The 19,071-nt window shown below is 38.8% G+C and overlaps 1 protein-coding gene across 2 annotated transcripts in view; it reads right to left on the bottom strand.

The window, feature by feature from the left end:
- Positions 1–18,672, bottom strand: part of ZBTB44 (zinc finger and BTB domain containing 44) — a 70,672-nt gene extending 52,000 nt beyond the window's left edge. Inside the window, exon 1 of one of the 2 annotated variants that reach the window (XM_086678659.1) lies at positions 18,535–18,672. The gene's annotated coding sequence lies outside the window, so the exon portion shown is untranslated. The remainder of the gene's footprint in view (positions 1–18,534) is intronic. The other variant, XM_086678660.1, reaches the window with a different exon arrangement.
- Between the last annotated feature and the right edge of the window lie 399 nt (positions 18,673–19,071).

Below are 19,071 nucleotides of genomic sequence, written 5' to 3'. Positions count from 1 at the left end.
AAACACTATGGAGAGAAAAAAAGTGTGAAAATACCAAACATTAGCCTATTCTGATCATCTGAATGTCCAGGGGAAATACATCTATCTACAGTTACAACTTTTCAATGTATAGGGGCACCTGGGTGGCTTAGTCGGTTGAGCATCCGACTTAGGCTCAGGTCATGATCTTGAGGTTTGTGAATTCAAGCCCCGCATCGGGTTTGCTGCTGTCAGCCTGTCGGCACAGAGACTGCTTCGGATCCTCCTCCTCCCCCGCTTGGGCTCTCCCCAAAATAAATATTTAAAAAACAACTTTTTAATCCATAAATATAAAAATCGACAATAAAGTCTTTTAAAAACACTATTAGCTTTAATTTTTTAACGAACTTACCAGCTCAAATCTTCCTAATAAACCATATATATATATACATACCTCACATCATAACTCAATTTCTGCTGAGGCTTTGAATTCTAGATATGCCCTGTCTCTTTTAACTACAAACATAGTTATAAGGATGTATGTTCAATCTTTTGACACAGCACTATGTATTAATTAAAAGAATTATAGTTTTTCACATTGCCCAAACCCGGTAACAAATTTCTCCACCTCAGATATAGTTTAGCTTTATTAATTTCACTATACTTGTTACCAATTAATATTCTAATGTTGCCTGGAGACAGCATGTATACTAAGAAGCTTTGTAGTTCAGACAGATCTGGATCTTAATCAGGATTAAATGAGCATATGGAAAGCACACAATGCCTAGCACACAGTATGTACACAATATGGAACAGAACTGAGTAATAGATGAACTATCCTTACTGATAGATCTTTGACTCTTGTCAACTCTGGCTGAATTCCTGAACTTCAATTCTGGGTCTCTAATGACCAGCTAAAGCACTAGACAATTACTTCTGAATGTGTTTGCCACGTTTCAAATTCACCATCCAAAACTGAACTTAAATTCTCAACTGATATTTCATGGAGAATTTCTAATTTTGTTAACGATGGGTACTTTGAATTGCCCAGTCACCCAGAGCTTAAAATCTAGTATTCATTTTTGAGTCACCCCCTTGCCTCCTGCTAAAACCTGGAAATCTTCTCTCAGCTACCATCCCTTCACAGGCAAATTCAGAAAAATTATAGATACTTCCCTACTAATCAACTTTTATTGATAAATCAAAGTCATACTCAGGAGCAAGACTGTTAAATATGCCTACTTCCAAGAGATGATATAAAATGGTCCTGCATGGTCATTTAAGTCTTTGCTCTGTTTGCTCTCTCCATGCTTCATTTTGAAGTGTTTATGGATATTGTTAAATCCAGCAAAGTCAATAAACACCAAAAACCAGAAGAACGTTGAAAGTGTTGACAAACAGGTAATGGGGGAGGTGTGTGGGGGTGGGGTGGGAGGGGGGCACCTAGTTGGCTCAGTTGGTAGACCATGAGACACTTGATCCTGAAACTGTTAAGTCTGAGCTCCACATTGTGTGTAGAGATTACTTGGGGGGAAAAAAAAACTAAACTAAAAAAATTATATCTTTATATAATTAATTTAATTATACCTTAATATCTTAACACTGTTATAAAACCGTTTTGATGTTGTAAACCCTCTGAAAGGTTCTGAGGATTCCCAGGAGAGTCCCCACACCACACTATCCACTACTTTAATGTTTAATGTTAAATCAAGAAATGGTTAGAAATCTGCAGACAAGAACTTAAAGGCTAAGCAAGGTGAATGGGCTGCTTAAATTCTGATCAAGCCCAGAAAAAGTTGGTTCCTTATCTTCAAATCTGCACATCAGAAGGTACTAAAATCTTGGGGCCCCAGGGTGACTCATTTGGTTAAGCGTCTGATGTCGGCTCAGGTCAGGATTTTGAGTTCAAGCCCCGCATCAGGCTATCTGCTGTCAGTATGGAGCCCTCCTCGGATCCTCCCAACTACTCAAAATAAATAAAAACTTAAAAAAAAAAAAGTACTAAAATCCACTGTCACTTAAGACCATCATAGAGGAGTAGTGTGTGTGTGTGTGCGCGCGCGCGCGCGCGCGCGCACGCACATGTGTATACACATGCTATCTGCTTCAACAAATTTGCAATGTAGATGTAATAGCTCTATTTAGGTCAAAGATAGTCAAGGAAAATGTTTACCTGGCTAAGAGGAATAGAACCTGCTGGAGTCCCAGGAGTTAGAGCTGCTTATTTGAACAGCAACAACAATAAACAAGCACACAAAACTAGCCAGCTAGGTGTTTTCATCCCTGAATTTAAAGCCTAGAATTATGGGGGCCATCTTGGAACCATAAGGAGAGATACAACCTAAGGATAGCAAAGCAAAAAGTTGAGAACTTGGGTTCTTAATGAGGTCATTGAATTGCTGAATAACCAACTCTGAAGCTATCTTACTCCAGGATTTCTTGTTTTGTTTTTGTGTGAAATAATAAATGTCCTCAATGTTTAAGTCACTTGATTCAGGTTTTCTGACCCCAAAATGAATATTCATATACAGATGTACTTCAACAGGCCCAAATGAATTCATCATCGTTCCTCACGTATGTGAAGACTTCCTCTTGAAGTTCTCTGGCCAATGAGACCACCAATACAAAAGCAAAAGACCTGGGAGTCATCTATGACTTAAAAAGGTCACTCTCCCCAATACGTCTGTGTCCTAATCCCTGGAGTTTGCAAAAGTTACTATTATGGCAAAGACTTTACAGGTATGGTTAAGTATCTTAAGGAAATTGCCTGGAATATCCAGGTAGGCCCTAAATACAAACAACAGCATTCTTATAAGAGAGATAAAAGGAAATCTGACACCCATCGGAGAAGGTGATGTGAAGATGGAGCAGAAATTAGAGTATTGTGGCCACAAGCTATAGAGTGCCTGCAGCCACCAGAAGCTGGAAGAGGCAAGGAATAGATTTGCCCCTAGAGCCATATGGAAGCCACTCAGTAGGAGTGGGTACCTGCCAATACCTTGATTTCATGGCAGTGATAGTGATTTTGAACTTCTGGGCTCCAAAACTGTGAGAGAGTACGTTTGTTACTTTGTTATTATTATTAAAAAAATTTTTTTAATGTTTTTTTATTTGAGTGACAGACAGAATCCCAAGCAGGCTCCACGCCACCAGCACAGAGCCCAATGCAGGGCTCGATCCCACAAACTGCAAGATCATGACCTGAGCTGAAACCAAGAGTATGATGCTAACTGACTGAGCCACCCAGGGGCTCCTTATTATTTTTTAAAAATGTTTATTTTGACAGAGAAGGGGGGGGCAGAAAAAGAGGGAGAGAGAATCCCAAGCAGGCTTCACACTGTCAGTACAGAATCCAATGAGGGGCCTGAACCCAGGAACCGTGAGATCATGACCTGAGCTGAAATCAGGAGTCAGATACTCAACCAACTGAGCCATGTAGGGACCCTCCTTTGTTACTTTAAGCCTTCCACTTTGTGATATTTATTACAACAGACACAGGAAACAAATACAACTTTTATCTTTCCCTTTTCTTCCTAACATAGACTTGGTCTCTGAAACCGATCTCAAATCCATCCTTTCCTTTCTTCATTAGTCATTGCTTTGGACTACTCAAACATTCTGACTGGTCTCCTTGCCTTTAGCCTCACCAACCTCGAATTAATCCTTCACCATTATTCAAATATTCTCTAATATAATCATCATGGGGCACCTGCAAACATTCTGACTGGTCTCCTTGCCTTTAGCCTCACCAACCTCGAATTAATCCTTCACCATTATTCAAATATTCTCTAATATAATCATCATGGGGCACCTGGGTGGCTCAGTAGGTTAAGCACTGGACTTCGGCTCAGGTCATAACCGTACAGTTCATGGGTTCGAGCCCCGCATCGGGCTCTGTGCTGACAGCTCAGAGCATGCTTTGGTTTCTGTGTCTCTCTCTCTGCACCTCTTCCACTTACACACTCTCTCTCTCAAAAATAAACATTAAAAATTTTTTTTCTAGGGGCGCCTGGGTGGCGCAGTCGGTTAAGCGTCCGACTTCAGCCAGGTCACGATCTCGCGGTCCGTGAGTTCGAGCCCCGCGTCGGGCTCTGGGCTGATGGCTCAGAGCCTGGAGCCTGTTTCCGATTCTGTGTCTCCCTCTCTCTCTGCCCCTCCCCCGTTCATGCTCTGTCTCTCTCTGTCCCAAAAATAAATAAACGTTGAAAAAAAAAATTAAAAAAAAAAAAAAAATTTTTTTTCTAAATATAATCATCTGAGTCCACACTTACCTCATGCCTTATCACACAAAACAACTCTTTATTCTTAAATTCTCATTTCAGAACTTTTTTTTTTAAGTTTATTTATTTTAAGAGAGAGAATGCAAGAGAATGTGAGTGGAAGAGGAACGGGGGGGGGGGGGGGGGGGGGGGGGGGGGGGAGAAAGGATCCCAAGCAAGCTCCGTACTGTCGGCACAGAGCTTGATACGGGGCTCAATCCCACCAACTGTAAGATAATGACCTGAGCTGAAATTGAGAGTTGAATGTTTGACTGAGCAACCTTGGGGTCCCACCACACGAAACTAAACAGTACACTTTGTTCTTTTCAGCACTTTCATATACATTTGATATTGATTTCAATATACAAAGCCCTTGAGATAAGGCAGATTATCCTCTTCCCATTAAATTGGTGAGGAAACTGAAGCTGAGAAGAACTGACTTATTCAAAATCATAGGGCTAATAAACAGAAAACCATATCCTGATGCTAATCTTTCTTACTGTTTCATATCTCTTCACTCTACATTTTTAGATGCTTTAGGCTGTTATCTTTCCCTTTCTACTCTCCAATATTAACTATTTGCTCCAAACTGATTTTGACTCATTCTCAAATTATATATAATTTCCACTTCTGTAGGTTTCATCCCTTTTTGGAATTCCCTCCTCATTGCTCTCAACAGGTCAAATACTACTTTATTTCCTCTTCCTTCTACCCTAGATTATCAGCAATACCTCTCATTAGTATGTCACTTTTTATTTTCTATTTTAAAGTTTTTATTGATTGATTTAGAGAGACCAACCGTGAGCAGGGGCAGAGAGAGAATTCCAAGCAGGCTCCACACTGTCGGCCCGACTGGGGGCTTGAACTCACTAAAACTGTGAGATCATAACCTGAGGCAAAACCAAGAGCCAGACACTCAACTGACTGAGCCACCAAGGTACCTCTGTATGTCACTTTTTAGATTACAATATGCTTTCAAATATATTTTCTTTGGATCTTAAAGACCTTCTGAAGTAGATAAAGGAAAACTCTTTAAAGAAAAATAATATCAGAGAAAATAAGTGGCCTAACAGGGGCTTAAAATCAGAAACTCTGACTTTAATTACATCCTGTCCTTACTTTATTATTAAGCTATGCTGCCTTTCCCTCCATCTAACTCCTGCAGTATTTTCTGTCTTGACCACTAATTTGGCAGTTGATATAATATCAATTTAGGTTTACCAGGGATTATACTCTGTCTCCTCTCCAAGGACAATTCCAATATATTTATGAAATCAATCATACCCGTGTTCTTTAAAAATCATTTCATAAGTGCTTGAGCTAGAACTTCTGTACAATAAACTGTATAATACAGTGTATAATTTGATCAGTTTTAACATATATCATCACTACGATCAAGACACGGAAAATTTCCATGACCCCTAGACATTTGTGCCTCTTTGCAATTTCTCCCTCCTACTCTTCTCAGGAACTAACGATTTGCTTTTCATTTTAGATTAGCTACATTTCTAGAATTTTACATTAATAGAATTATATAATATAGACTTTCTTATTTATCTGGCTTCTTTCACTGGGTATAATTATTGAGATTCATCCATGTTGTTGGGCTCAAGAATCTGGCTTTTTATTACTGAGTGCTGTTCTATTTGTATAGATATACCAGAATCTGTTTATCATTTAACTGTTGACAGACGTTTGAGTTATTTCCAGTTTGAGACTATTACAAATAAAGCTGTTATGAACATTTGTGTAAAATCTTCATGTGGACATTATATGGAGGTTCTTAATAATTTCTTTTTCTATACCATTTACATATTCTTTCTAGTAACACTAATTATAGTGCAGTGATTCTCACTGGGCATCCCTTTATGGCCACAAAAGGATCATTGCTCTACCTCAGTAGCTTACGTATAATAGATGATCAACTGTTTACAGATCTTGCTGTCTTCTAGATCCACATGCTACTTAAGAGACTGAGGTTGTGTGCATTCTATAAATGCCTAACAGAAAGGGCAATTAAAGAATGTTGGAAGAAACGTTTGTGGTTTATGGTGCTTATTTCTGGAATAAACATATTCTTTTACATTGAATTACATTATTAATAAAAGTGTAACTGCAAACAACAACAAAATAAAACTTGAAACAAAATACATGAAGTAAAGAGTTTAACATACACAACATGCAAATATTTTATAGAAAACCTGTTAAAACAGCTGGTTTAAGAACAGAAGAGCCATAACTCAAAGTAAAAACCTCACGCTAAAATTACACAGAATATGAAGGAACTAGTGAAAATTGCTACTCAATTACTTCTCTCTCTAAAAACTTATTAAGTTACAATAGTATGTTTTTCACTATTATTTTCCTGAGAATCAAGATTTTTTTTTCCTTTACAAATATTATAGTACCACAATTTTAAATTTTGTTCTAAGAAAACTTGTTATTCTGTTGTCAGTCTAAGCAAAACCAAATATATGTATTTTTCTATGAAAGGAAGTACACTTTTTAGAATGGATTCACATGAGTACTCATATTTGAGAACACTTTTACTTTCTCTGAACACTTATAAAGTATATGTGATCTTTAATTTGATGATGGTTTATTTTCCAATAGTCTTCCTTAAGTGTTTATTAATGTTTTCAGGAAGAATTTCAAAGAGATTTCTGTATCTGAGCTATAAAGAAATCATTTAACTTTTATAACTAGCCATATTTTATAATCAAACAAAGATTTCAATCATTTTGCTACATGAGGAAGTCCTTCTTAGTTCAGAATTTAAGAGACTGAGATTTACCTGGACTAAAACAATAAATCAGTTAAACTTGTAACACTCAACTATTAGAATTTCCTCTCATTGCTGGTAGCCAGAGTCACGCTAATTGTTAATTTCTGTATCAAGAGAAGAGAAGTTAATATAGATTGATTAACTCACCAAGTGTCTTTATCTCTTTCTTGGCTCAGAATTCAGAGAAAGTAGTGAACGTTAAATTAACGTGAAACTAAACGTTAAGTTAACTTGCCTGCAGTCCTATAAATAAATAAGAACAGGATTTGAACAGAGGTCTGACTAAAAAATTCAAATTCCCAGTCCCTTCCCCTATCCCATCATGTTGCCATTCACAAGGATTCAATCATAATACACAAGGAGTATCAGCTTTAACATCAATTCATTATTACTAGAAAGAAAGCTTGAAGTCGGGTCTTATTCACAGATCCTTACAGGAGCAAGTTAAATTCAAGTCAGTTTTAGTTAATTAGCATTTAAAGAGTTCTTTTTTTTTTCCCTAAAGAGTTTTTAAGTGCTCACATCAACTACTGGAGTTCCAATGTGTTTGTTTTAAGATATGTACACAAGTACAGTGGCTTTACCCAACAGGCCTTTGCACTGCTGCCAACTTTATTTTTATTTTGAGAGAGAGAAAGCACAAGCAGGGGAGGGGCAGAGAGAGAGGAAGAGAGAGAGAATCCCAAGCCAGCTCTGAAATGCCAGTGCAGAGCCTGACGTGGGACTTAAACTCACAAACCCAACTGTGATATCATCACACAAGCAGAAATCAAGAGCCAGACGCTCAACCGACTGAGCCACCCAGGTGTCCCTACTGCTGAACTATAAATGTGTCTTATTATGGATTCAATCTTGTCTCCTCCCTGTCCAATATGTTGAAGTCTTATGCCCCACAACTGAGAATGTTACCTTATTGGGAAACAGGCTCTCTACAAAGGTAATCAAGTTAAAATGATGTAATTAGGATGTCATTATATAAAGGGGATATGACACACAGGAAGAACAAGTGAGGACTGGAGGTATACTGCCACAAGCCAGAGGCAAGAAGAAAGGCATAGAAGGGATCGTGCCTGGGTGAGTGGCTCAGTCGGTCAAGTATCCGACTTCGGCTCACATGATCCCATGGCTCGGTGCTGACAGCTCAGAGCCTGGAGCCTGCTTCAGATTCTGTGTCTCCATCTCTCTCTCTCTGCCCCTCCCCGCTCACACTCTGTATCTCTCTCCCTTCCAAAAATAAACAAACATTAAAAAAAAAATTACCGAAGAATAGATAGTTCCCTCATAGATTCCTTCCCTCAGAAGGAACCAACCCTTCCAACAATTTGATTGTGGACTTGATTTAACTACACTAAATTTTAACGAACTCAATATTTCAATTAAAAGGCAGAATAGGGGGCGCCTGGGTGGCTCAGTCGGTTGAGCGTCCGACTTCAGCTCAGGTCACGATCTCACGGTCCGTGAGTTCGAGCCCCACGTCGGGCTCTGGGCTGATGGCTCGGAGCCTGGAGCCTGCTTCCGATTCTGTGTCTCCCTCTCTCTCTGCCCCTCCCCTGTTCATGCTCTGTCTCTGTCTCAAAAATAAAAATAAACATCAAAAAAAAAAAATAAAAATAAAAAAAATAAAAGGCAGAATAGGATTAAAAATGCAAGCCCAACTATATGCTCTTTATAAGAAATAAATAAATAAAAGGACACAGGTATGTTAGAAGATATACCATGCAAACAGTAAAGACTGGCTGGAGTGATTTTTTTTTTTTTTAACATTTATTTATTTTTGGGACAGAGAGAGACAGAGCATGAACGGGGGAGGGGCAGAGAGAGAGAGGGAGACACAGAATCGGAAGCAGGCTCCAGGCTCTGAGCCATCAGCCCAGAGCCCGACGACGCGGGGCTCGAACTCACAAACCGCGAGATCGTGACCTGAGCTGAAGTCGGACGCTTAACCGACTGAGCCACCCAGGCGCCCCTGGAGTGATATTTTTAATATCAGATAGACTTCAAGACAAAAATATTACCAGAGATATAGAGGTGTGTAACAATAAGAAATGTGTGTGCACCTAATAATAACAATGCTTTAAAATACAAGCAGCAAACACTGACAGAATTAAGGAGAAAGACAACCCGTAAAAATACTTGGAAATTTTAATACCCCTTTCAATAACTGGTAGAATTGGACCCCCTTCCAAAAAAAAGTCAGTGAAGACATAAAAAGATCTGACCAATACCACCAATCACCTTGACTTGATATTTATAGTGCAGAATACACATTCTTTTCAAGTGTAACACAGTATGCTTATCAAAACAGATATGCTGGGCCATAAGACAAATCTTAATAAATTTTAAAGTAATGAATGCACACAAAAGTGTTCTCTCTACATATACACACAATTAGAAATCAATGAGTTATCGAGAAAACCTCAAATATTTGGAAATAAAATGTTGAAATAATCCATAGGTTTATTGAAGGAATCAATGAGGGAAACAGAAAAGTATTTTTTATTGAGTAATAATTAAAATACATTATTAACATTTGTGGGATGCTGCTAAAGCAGTGCTTAGGGTAAAAATTATAGCTTTCAATATACATATTAGAAAAGAATGTCTAAAAAAAAAAAATCAATGGCCTATGACCATACACCCTGCCACCTCCCATTAGGATGACTCCGATTAAATAAAAAATCACAAATCACACAGAAAATAACAAGTGTTGGTGAGGATGTGGAGGAAAAAAATCCTTGTGCACCAATGGTAGGAATGTAAGTGTAGCCACTGTGTAAAACAGTATTGGGGTGCATAAAAACTTAAAAATAGAATTATCATATGATCCAGCAATTTTACTTCTGGTATATACCCAAAAGAATTGAAAGCAGAGACATGAACATCTATTTGTATGCAAATATCCATAGGAGTATTATTCACAATGGCCAAAAGGTAGAGATACTACAAGTGTCGTCAACAGATGATGGATAAACAAGATGTGATATATACATACAATGGGATATCATTTAGTCTTAAAAATGAAGGGATTTTGATAGGCACTACAATACGGATAAGTCCTGAGGATATTATGCTAAATGAAATACGTCAGTCACCAAAGGACATTGTATGATGGTGATATGAGGTTTCCAGAGTAGTCAGAGACATAGAGATAAAGTAGAAGGATGACTGCCAGGGGCTTAGGGAGGGGGAAGAATGGAAAGTTATTATTTAATGGGTACAGAGTTACAGTTTTGCAAGATGAGAAGAGTTCTAGAGATGAATGGTGGTGATGGTTGCATAACAATGTGAATGTATTTTATGCTACTGAACTGTACACTTAAAAATAGTTAAGGAAATAAATATGTAAATGTATATTTCACTGCAATTAAAATGAATCAGGGCGCCTGAGTGGCTCAGTTGGTTGAGCATCTTGACTCTTGATTTCGGCTCAGGTCATGATCTCAGGGACCTGGGATGAAGCCCTGCATTTGGCTCTGTGCTGAGTATGGAGCCTGCTTAAGATTCCCGCCCTCGCTCCCCCCCCCCCCCGGCCCCCGCTCTTTCCCCTACTCACACAGGTGCTCTCTAAATTAAAAATAAATTAAAAAATTAAAACAAAATTAAAAAAAATCAATGGCCTAGGCTTCTACCATTGAATAGGAAATAGAGCACAGAACAAATTAAAGTCAAAATGGTTCTTTAAAGAGAATCTTTAGCTACAATGCAAAATTGATAAACCTTCAGCTAGAATGATGAGGAAAAACAGAGGAGGAAAAAGTGGGTGGGAGATAGCAAAAAGAAAACCTGGAAAAGATATGCAGAATGACCAGGATGGTAGAATATTCCAAAAACCAAGGGTGCAGAATATCTCAAGGAGTGGTTTTCAGTGTCAAATGCTGCTGATAGGTCAAATAAGATATAAACCAGTCTATTCAATATAATCACAAGGAAATACTGATGACCTTATAATAGCACATAGTAGAGAGTTAGACTGCAATTGATAAAGAATGTACAGAAATGAGGAAGTAAAAACTGTGAGTATAGACAATCCAATCTGAAGAAGTCTGCTTCTAAAGATAGAGCAAGGGAGTTCACTGGAGGGAAATAAGGGCTCAAGGGAGGATGCTGGTATTTTTATAGAATGGGAGAAACTAGAGAATGCTTTTCCCCCAGATTTATTATTTTTATTGTGGTAAAATATAGAGATTGTTTTGATAGTTGTTGGAAAAGACTCAGAGAAAAAGGAAAAGTTGAAGATACAGGAAACAGTGATAACAGACAACACAAGGTCCCTGGACAGGGAGAAACTGGATTCAATGCCTGAGTGAAAAAATTAGCCTTAAACAGGAGACCCAGTGACAGGAAAAAAGAGTTCAAGGAAGGGTGCAGTTACAGTTTATAGGTGGGTGGTGACAAGTAGTGAGAGTTCTTGTCTGACAGCTTTGGCTTTTATGTTATTTCTCTTTGAAACTATAGGTAGAGGTAGAATGCTGAGAAGAGAGGAGATAAAGTACAATTTTGAGGAAAATGAAACATGAGAAATGTATGGAGATAAAAAACCCAGAAGGACGGCTAGGAGGTACTGAAAGACCCAAATAAAACTGGGAGACCACAAATTTGTGGTGGCAATAATCTATGGTTTTTGAGTTTTATCTCAATAAACTGTAAAAAAAAATAATCAATGACTTTGAATTGTTCTTTAAAAAAGAACAATAATCACAAGTCAATATTAACACTTATATAGTAGTCAATATGTACCAGGCATTGTTCTAAGTACTTTTTGCATATTAAAAAAATTAATTCTCACACAATCTTGGAATAGGTATCCCGTGGCATCTTCATTTTACCAATAAGGAAAACAAAGCACAAAGTTAAGGGAACTGGCCCAAGACCACACAAGTAGTAAGTAAAAGAGTCAAGATTTGAACCCAGTCTGCTCTTAACACTATTCTGTACTGGCTCTCAAAGTAAACCTAGCTGAGCAAAGTAGAAAGAAATGAGGAAGACATAATACCAAGTTGGCCAAAAAAACAGAGGCAGTGACTCCTGTAATACAAACAATTCTCACAGAAGTATGGTTTGTATAGTTTTATACGGCACGCAAAAGGCACCAAATATAAAAGCAACTGTGCTCATACAGTAACAGAAAGTCACAAAAAAAAGTGAGCAGTGTTGGCAGATCCAAAGAAGAAAGGAGAAAAACAAAGAGCCAAAAAAAAAAAAAAAAGTAAAATTCAGGTAGTCAAAACATAAAAAGGACAAAAAGATAAACACACACACACCAGTAAATACCACCAGTAAAAGAAATACTAAATGGAAGCAAAGTAGGTATGTCTGAGTCCCTGAAAACTCATACATTTAATTTTTGTTTAGACCAAAGATGTCCCAATTTTATCAAAGAGCACAAATAAGATATTTAATAGAAACTAGTATTGAATATGCTTGCTTTTCCTGCTAATAGTGAGGATCAGACACTTAGCAAGTTAAGATCTAAATTAAGAGGAAATCAGTTAAATCTAAATTTGCTTCAGAGGCCAGAGGGGCAGTTCCACAAAATTCTGATTCCAGAGATTCAGTCTTGGTTATATGTTACCCCAACACGTCTGTAGTTGTGCTGAATACATCCAAAACAATCAAAGCCAAATGAATAGCCAATTCCTTCAACACATAGAAATACATACATTTTAATAGCTGTAGGATAGCAATACAGAATACAGAAGCTATAAATTGAGTAGGTATAAACCAATTGTAAGTTTTAAAAGCTATACTAAAAATTATTAAAATAGGAGAACATTCAATGTGGAAACAAGGACAATGTTCTCCAAGAAGAGTGACACATTTTCGTCCACTGGTTTTCACTATTCTAAGAAGGAATTATCAATACGACATACCATGATGATACAAGTCCGTGATTTACTCCACAATGAGTTATGTAAAAATGTGCTAAGTTCACCTTTGGCACTAATAATGTTAGTGAAGAAATTAATGTAATAGTCAATGTACCTTCAAGCAGGAGTATAATATAAATCTAATGTATACAATCACTATTTTAGATCCTGTGACTAAGAATCTAGAGACTTCCAGCTCATTGCCTAAAATGGGGTGATGTATTTCTAACATAAAGAACAAAAAAACCAACGTGGCTTTCAGTTTAACAGGGGATAAATTTTGCCCAATCATTCTTAGGTATCTGGAGAATCATCTGTTGTGGTCATCAACGTGGGACATTTAAAGTAAAAACACCCCAGGGGTGCCTGGGGGGCTCAGTCAGTTAAGTGTCCACTATCTGGTCATCAATGTGGGGCATTTAAAGTAAAAACACCCTAGGGGGGCCCTGGGGGGGAGGGGAGGGGGGGAGGGGGGGAAGGGGGCTCAGTCGGTTGAGTGTCCGACTTCAGCTCAGGTCATGATCTTACAGTTTGTGGGTTCCAGCCTGCATGGGGTTCTGTGTTGATAGCTGGGAGTCTGAAGCCTGCTTCAGATTTTGTGTGTCTCTCTCTCTCTCTCTCTGCCCCTCCCCTACTTGTGCTGTCTCTCAAAAATAAAGGTTAAAAAATTTTTTTTAAAGTAAAAACTCCCCATAAAGTTTATATGAAAAGTATGCTCAATAGCAGTCTACAAAATATCAGAAAACTACAAGGGGAAAAATATATACATACATTTGATATATGTAATATTTTTAAAGATATTAAAAAAACTATAGCCGGAAGGAGCCTATTTAATTAGGGATCCCCTAACTAATGAAGAAAACCCCTTTAAAAGAGCCTTTGATGCTTGACCACTTTCAGTGACAAGTGTTTTATCCTTTATAGGCTAGGAACACATACTAAAAGTTTAAGAGAACCATTCTAGGCATAGAGGATATCGCTCGTTACTGGTTTTTATACAGCCATCAAAATTGTCTTATAATTACAATATACTGTTAATCACTCCCTCCAACATTTTATTATGAAAAATTTCAGACAAAGCAGAAATTTAAAGAACTTTACAAATGAATGCTTGCATAACCATACCTAGATTCTACCATTAACATTATAATACTTGATTTATCACATACCTATCCATCTGCCAATCCATCTTGCTTTCTGATGTTGTACTATGTAAAGTTTATTTATTTTTGAGACAGAGAGGGAGAATCCCAAGCAGGTTCTACACTGTCAGCACAGAGCCCGATACGGCGATCGATCCCACAAACCTAGAGACCAGGAACTGAGCTGAAATCAAGAGTTGGACTGGACTTTCAAACAACTGAGCCACCAAGGCATCTCCTAAACTATGCAGTTTCTGAAGCAAAGTCTGATAGTAATACTAAGGATGTATAATAAACCTGACAAGCACTTGGGGCTCTTGGCATGTAATCTTCGGTGTTGCTACAGGACAAACATCAACCATATAATTCCTTTAATTCATGGTGAATGAAAATATATTTTATTACCCGTTACATTTAGCTATGAGGTGTACCAAAGTAGTAAAATGCTAATTCTGATGACAGACTTGAGTTTGAAACCTGGATATCAGTTTCCTCACTTGCTAAATAAGATATTAGGCGATATCAAGAGTTAATGTGAAATTTAAACGAGATGTTGTATGCAATGTTTAGTACAATGCTGGCTTTTTGAAAGGGCACAACAAACGTTAGCAATTATCATCATTAGCATATTCGTCCATTCAGTCTACCCACAATAGGTTCTACTTGTTATGTAGTTATACATACCTATGCAATTATTTGTGGCATTTCCCTCCTACTTTGTGTTCTAATAATATTGGGAAATCTATTTTACTGAGATCAAAGAGAGAATGAGGGGGAATAGGTCCAAAGCACATGCATTCTCCATTTTCCCACTCCACTCCTTTAAGGAAATCTATATTCACTCTGTTACCAAAAGCAGTTGTGGTATACACGAGGAAAACACACTGGACACATCTTTTGCTTTTTTTTTTTTTTAATTTTTTTTTTTTTCAACATTCATCTTTTGCTTTTTAGCACCTGGGTGACAGGTGATTGATAAACTGCCTAACTGTGCTCTGCCCACTTTAGATAACCACTGCTCCCTCCTAATCCCTCATTTGAACACATAATTATAATTTCTGTAAAATTTTGCCCAATCCAAATAAAATGTGCTGTCGTCACTGATCACATGTCCAAATGCCTTTTATATCTGCAGAAAGCATGTATGTCAATTTTGTTGTGTGGCATGCAAGTGGATGAAAGACACAAAACTTCCACCACCTACATACCTCTTTAAAGACATGATTTTCAAGTAGAAGCTTGTAAAAACAAGCTTGAAATCTACTTTTCTGCTCACCTTGGAAGATTAGTCTTAATGTTTTCTCTTTGCCAGAGGAATCAGAATCTAATTGCAAAACTTAAAATTACTCCTATATCACTTCAAGCAAGTAACATACTCTGTCTACTGATAAACCTCCTGCAGTTAAGATATATATTAGATATTAAAAGGTATGGCAAAGATAAAGAATACTTCATCTTAAAAATTAATTTGGGTGAGACTTCTTTAGCCATACTTTCAACAAATTATTTTGTCTTTTGAACCATGTATTTTACATATTCAAAAATAAATACAACTCTAAAATAATAAATAAAACCAATGAACCATATCAAATTGGTAGCTAAACAAACAGAAAAATATTCCAAGGGACTTCTGAACACCCTAAGTATTCCCATTATACACCCTTCATAGAATATATTCTAAGGACAAAAATAAGGGCAAAGAACTCTTAAAATTTGGGGGAAGTTTAATGATAGTAGAATATTGTTACGGTTATTTTTAAAATGACTGCATGTATACACAGTAGGATAAAGTTCAGTATGTTAATTCTATTAGGCACCAAGATTTTCATTTGAGACAAATATAAAATCAAAGAAGTCTGCTATGTTAAATCTGAATTGGATATATCACTATGAACGTATGATTGAATAAGCAAAAAACATTTTTCAGTTCTCTCCTCTGAAAGGGCCTCGAAGCAATGATATTCCAGCAGCAATGAATATGCCAACATCCTGATCTTGGTTTCTACATACCATTTCTCACCAAAAAGAACCAAGACTCCTTAAACAACCCATTCCAGATCCAGAGCAAAGAAAGTAACAAGGCAAGCGTAGGGTACCTTGTGCCAGAAAGCACCCCAAGAGTGCTTCAATGGCAAGCAGGAGTTAAAAAAAAAAAAAAAAAAAAAAAAAAAGACACAGGAGCCAGGGTGAAAGGGTTCCTACTGTCCAAATGTGGGGCAATTTCATCGAAAAGAAAAATGACTGCAATGGTTTATTCAAAAAAATGCATGCATTAAAACCCAGGAGTCCATAGTGTGTCATGCAAAAAAGGAAGAAAAAAATCTCATTTGCCATCATTGGGGTAATTATTTCTCTAACCCTTTACTCTGAATATTGATCCCTGAAGGGAAGAAATTAAGCATTTAGTCCACATTTTTTAGGAAGAACTTTAGTTTGCTCCTAGTTAATGATGAAAATCTTTCTTACAGAAAATCTCCAGTAAAAGTGATTTACTCAAAAGTCACCAAGGAGTGCTGAAATCACTAAGTAAAAGGTAGGATATTTGCTTGGTGTCAAAGTATTACCCCAAGGCTGTGTACAAATCACAAACAGGCAAACCACACCCTTATAACAGATTTGGTAGTCACCACTTTAGTGGTCATCTGGCATCACTAACAATGTAGCAGTCTGACATTATCTCCCTATTTATGAAGCAATATGAAGTACATAGTATTACCTATTAAAAATATTCTTGCCAAAGAAGTTTAACTTCAAGCTAATCAAGTTTTTCTTTAGACTTAACTTCCAGTAACAGAAAATTCAAGGGGATAGGGAAATAAATTAAAAGCCACTATGAGGAAATAGGTAAGTCTCGAATGTGGGAGTATTTATAAGACAACTGCTTTGGCCAACTAAGTGTCAGAAAAAAAAGGAGATGGGTACTAATCTTTTTAAAAGGGACTAAAGGCATAATCATCAAATGCAAAGTATTCACCTTGACCAAATACCAAAGGGAAAAAATTTCTCAAGGAGGCTTTAGAATAAAGGGGAAATTTGCATATGGATTAGATAATGATATGGGGGTTAAGTAGAAGACTGTCCTTATTTTAAGGAAATACATGCTGAAATATTTGAAGGTCCTGATGTTTACAACTTACTTTCAAATGTTACGCACAGAAAGACAGGGAGAAGACAGGAAACAATAAATGTTACTGACCCTAGGTTGTGGAGTATTCACTATTTTTTTCTCAACTTCATAAGGCAAATTTTTCATGATAAAGTTAAAAGTGCACCTGTACTGAAAAGCAAGGTAGAAAATATTCCTACACTGGAATTATATCTGGGTACAAATTTCACTTCTAGTTGTGGGGCATGAGGCAATTATCATTAAATATGTCTCATCTATAAAATTCAAGGAATAGTATCTAAGTCATTAGGTTGTCCTGAGAATTAAATAAGACCACATATGTAAAATGCCTAGCAGTGTTGCACAAAATAAATCTGGTTTCCAGAATTAATGAATGTTAGCCTAAAATACGAGACTACAGGAAAGCATGATTTTCACATTGCGTGATAAGGAAACTACATTAGCTACAATTAAATATTATTAACCACTGGCAGTCAATGTGAAGTAATGAGGGAAATGAAGATTTATATAATGCTTTTTTTTAATCCAATAATTCCAACTGAAAGCCTAGGCAAAAGGAAATCACAAAATTTTTACGTATCCAAACTATTTTCCATCTACCAAACTGTTCAGTTTGTTTATGGTATTAGCCTATATCCGAATAAAACTGTAAGAAAATAAGTGGAAGCGAATTTCTTCCTGACCTCAATAATCTACTTATGTGTTGAAAAACTTAAGTTTTTGTCTTCATTTCTGTAAGTTCCAATAAAGTATACAATTACTGGTCCTTTTTTTAAATTCCGGTTAAGATTCATAGAACTCACAAGGATGCAATTTCCTTTGATCAGTTCTAATATACTTGTCATTTCACTTGCAGGTAACCTCTTTTCCTGGTTAGGCCACCAGAAAATGACTAGATGAAGAGTGATCCTCAGGTAGGGAAGAAAAAGAGGTGCTCGCTGTTATTATTTTTTAAGTGCCATCCTTTTCTTTCCAGCACCAGAGAAAAAGCAGCAGGGGAGAGGGGGAAAACAGTGAGGTCTCAGGCTCGACCAGGTGAGAGGAGGTAACACCTCTGCCTTCTTTGGGTTAGGGTGTCGGGGCAAACGGGCATGCAAATGATGGGGAACACCCTGAAAGATCGGGGTGATTTCTCTTGGGGGGGGGTGGGGGTGGGGGGTGGGCAAGGCTAGTCTCCTCCCTGAAGGATTAAATGCCACCGAGGGGACCCTGTGGGGTGTCTCCCGGAGCGGATGGGGTAACAAGACCAGGCTTTCCTTTCCGTCCAGCGCCCAGATGGGGGACGCGTGGTGTCAGCCCCTCGGCGGGCGCACCCCGAAGACACAGGCGGCGAGAAGTGTCTGGCCCAGACCCCCGCTGGGACCGGGCGGCCCTCTCGCCCTCCCCTCCCCATTACCTGCGGGCGGCGGTGCCGGGGCCCGGAGGCCTGGTGCTCCTCCTCCTCCTCCCCGCCAGGCTGAGGCGGCGAGGTGGCGGCGGCGGCGGCGACAGCCCGGGGGGAGGGGGCGGAGCGCGCGGCTCGCTGCCTCTCTCCTCCCCCGGGAGGCTGAGGGGACCCTATCTCGGGCCGCCGCGCCTAGGCCCGTGGACAGCCTGTGGCTGGGGCATGGCGGTACAACCAGCAGCGTGCCTGCGAGGTGGGAGAGTGCGAAGCGGCTGGAGGAAAGCACCCGCGGCGCTCAGAGGGGCCTGAGGGGAGGAGCGAGGGGGCCCGGGGCGCCGCGCGCGGGCGGCCGTTGGGGGCGGTTGGCCGAGGGCAGGCGGCGGTTTGGGGAGCGCGGCGACGGCTCGCGTTTTTCTCGGCGGGGTGGGGAAGGGGAAGGGGAGTGAGGGGAGGGGAGGGGGAGGTTGGGAGGGAGCCGCCGCCGCGCGCGTGCGGGCCGGCGCCGCGGCCGTTGCCGCTCCGCTCACTCCAGCCTGTTTGGGGGCACTT

This window comes from Puma concolor, chromosome D1 (genome assembly GCF_028749965.1).
Source record: "Puma concolor isolate L17-30 chromosome D1, mPumCon1.1.hap2, whole genome shotgun sequence".
Lineage (NCBI taxonomy): Eukaryota > Metazoa > Chordata > Mammalia > Carnivora > Felidae > Puma > Puma concolor.
The sequence above is the reverse complement of the archived record's forward strand: the minus strand, read 5'-3'. Positions and strand labels throughout refer to the sequence as shown.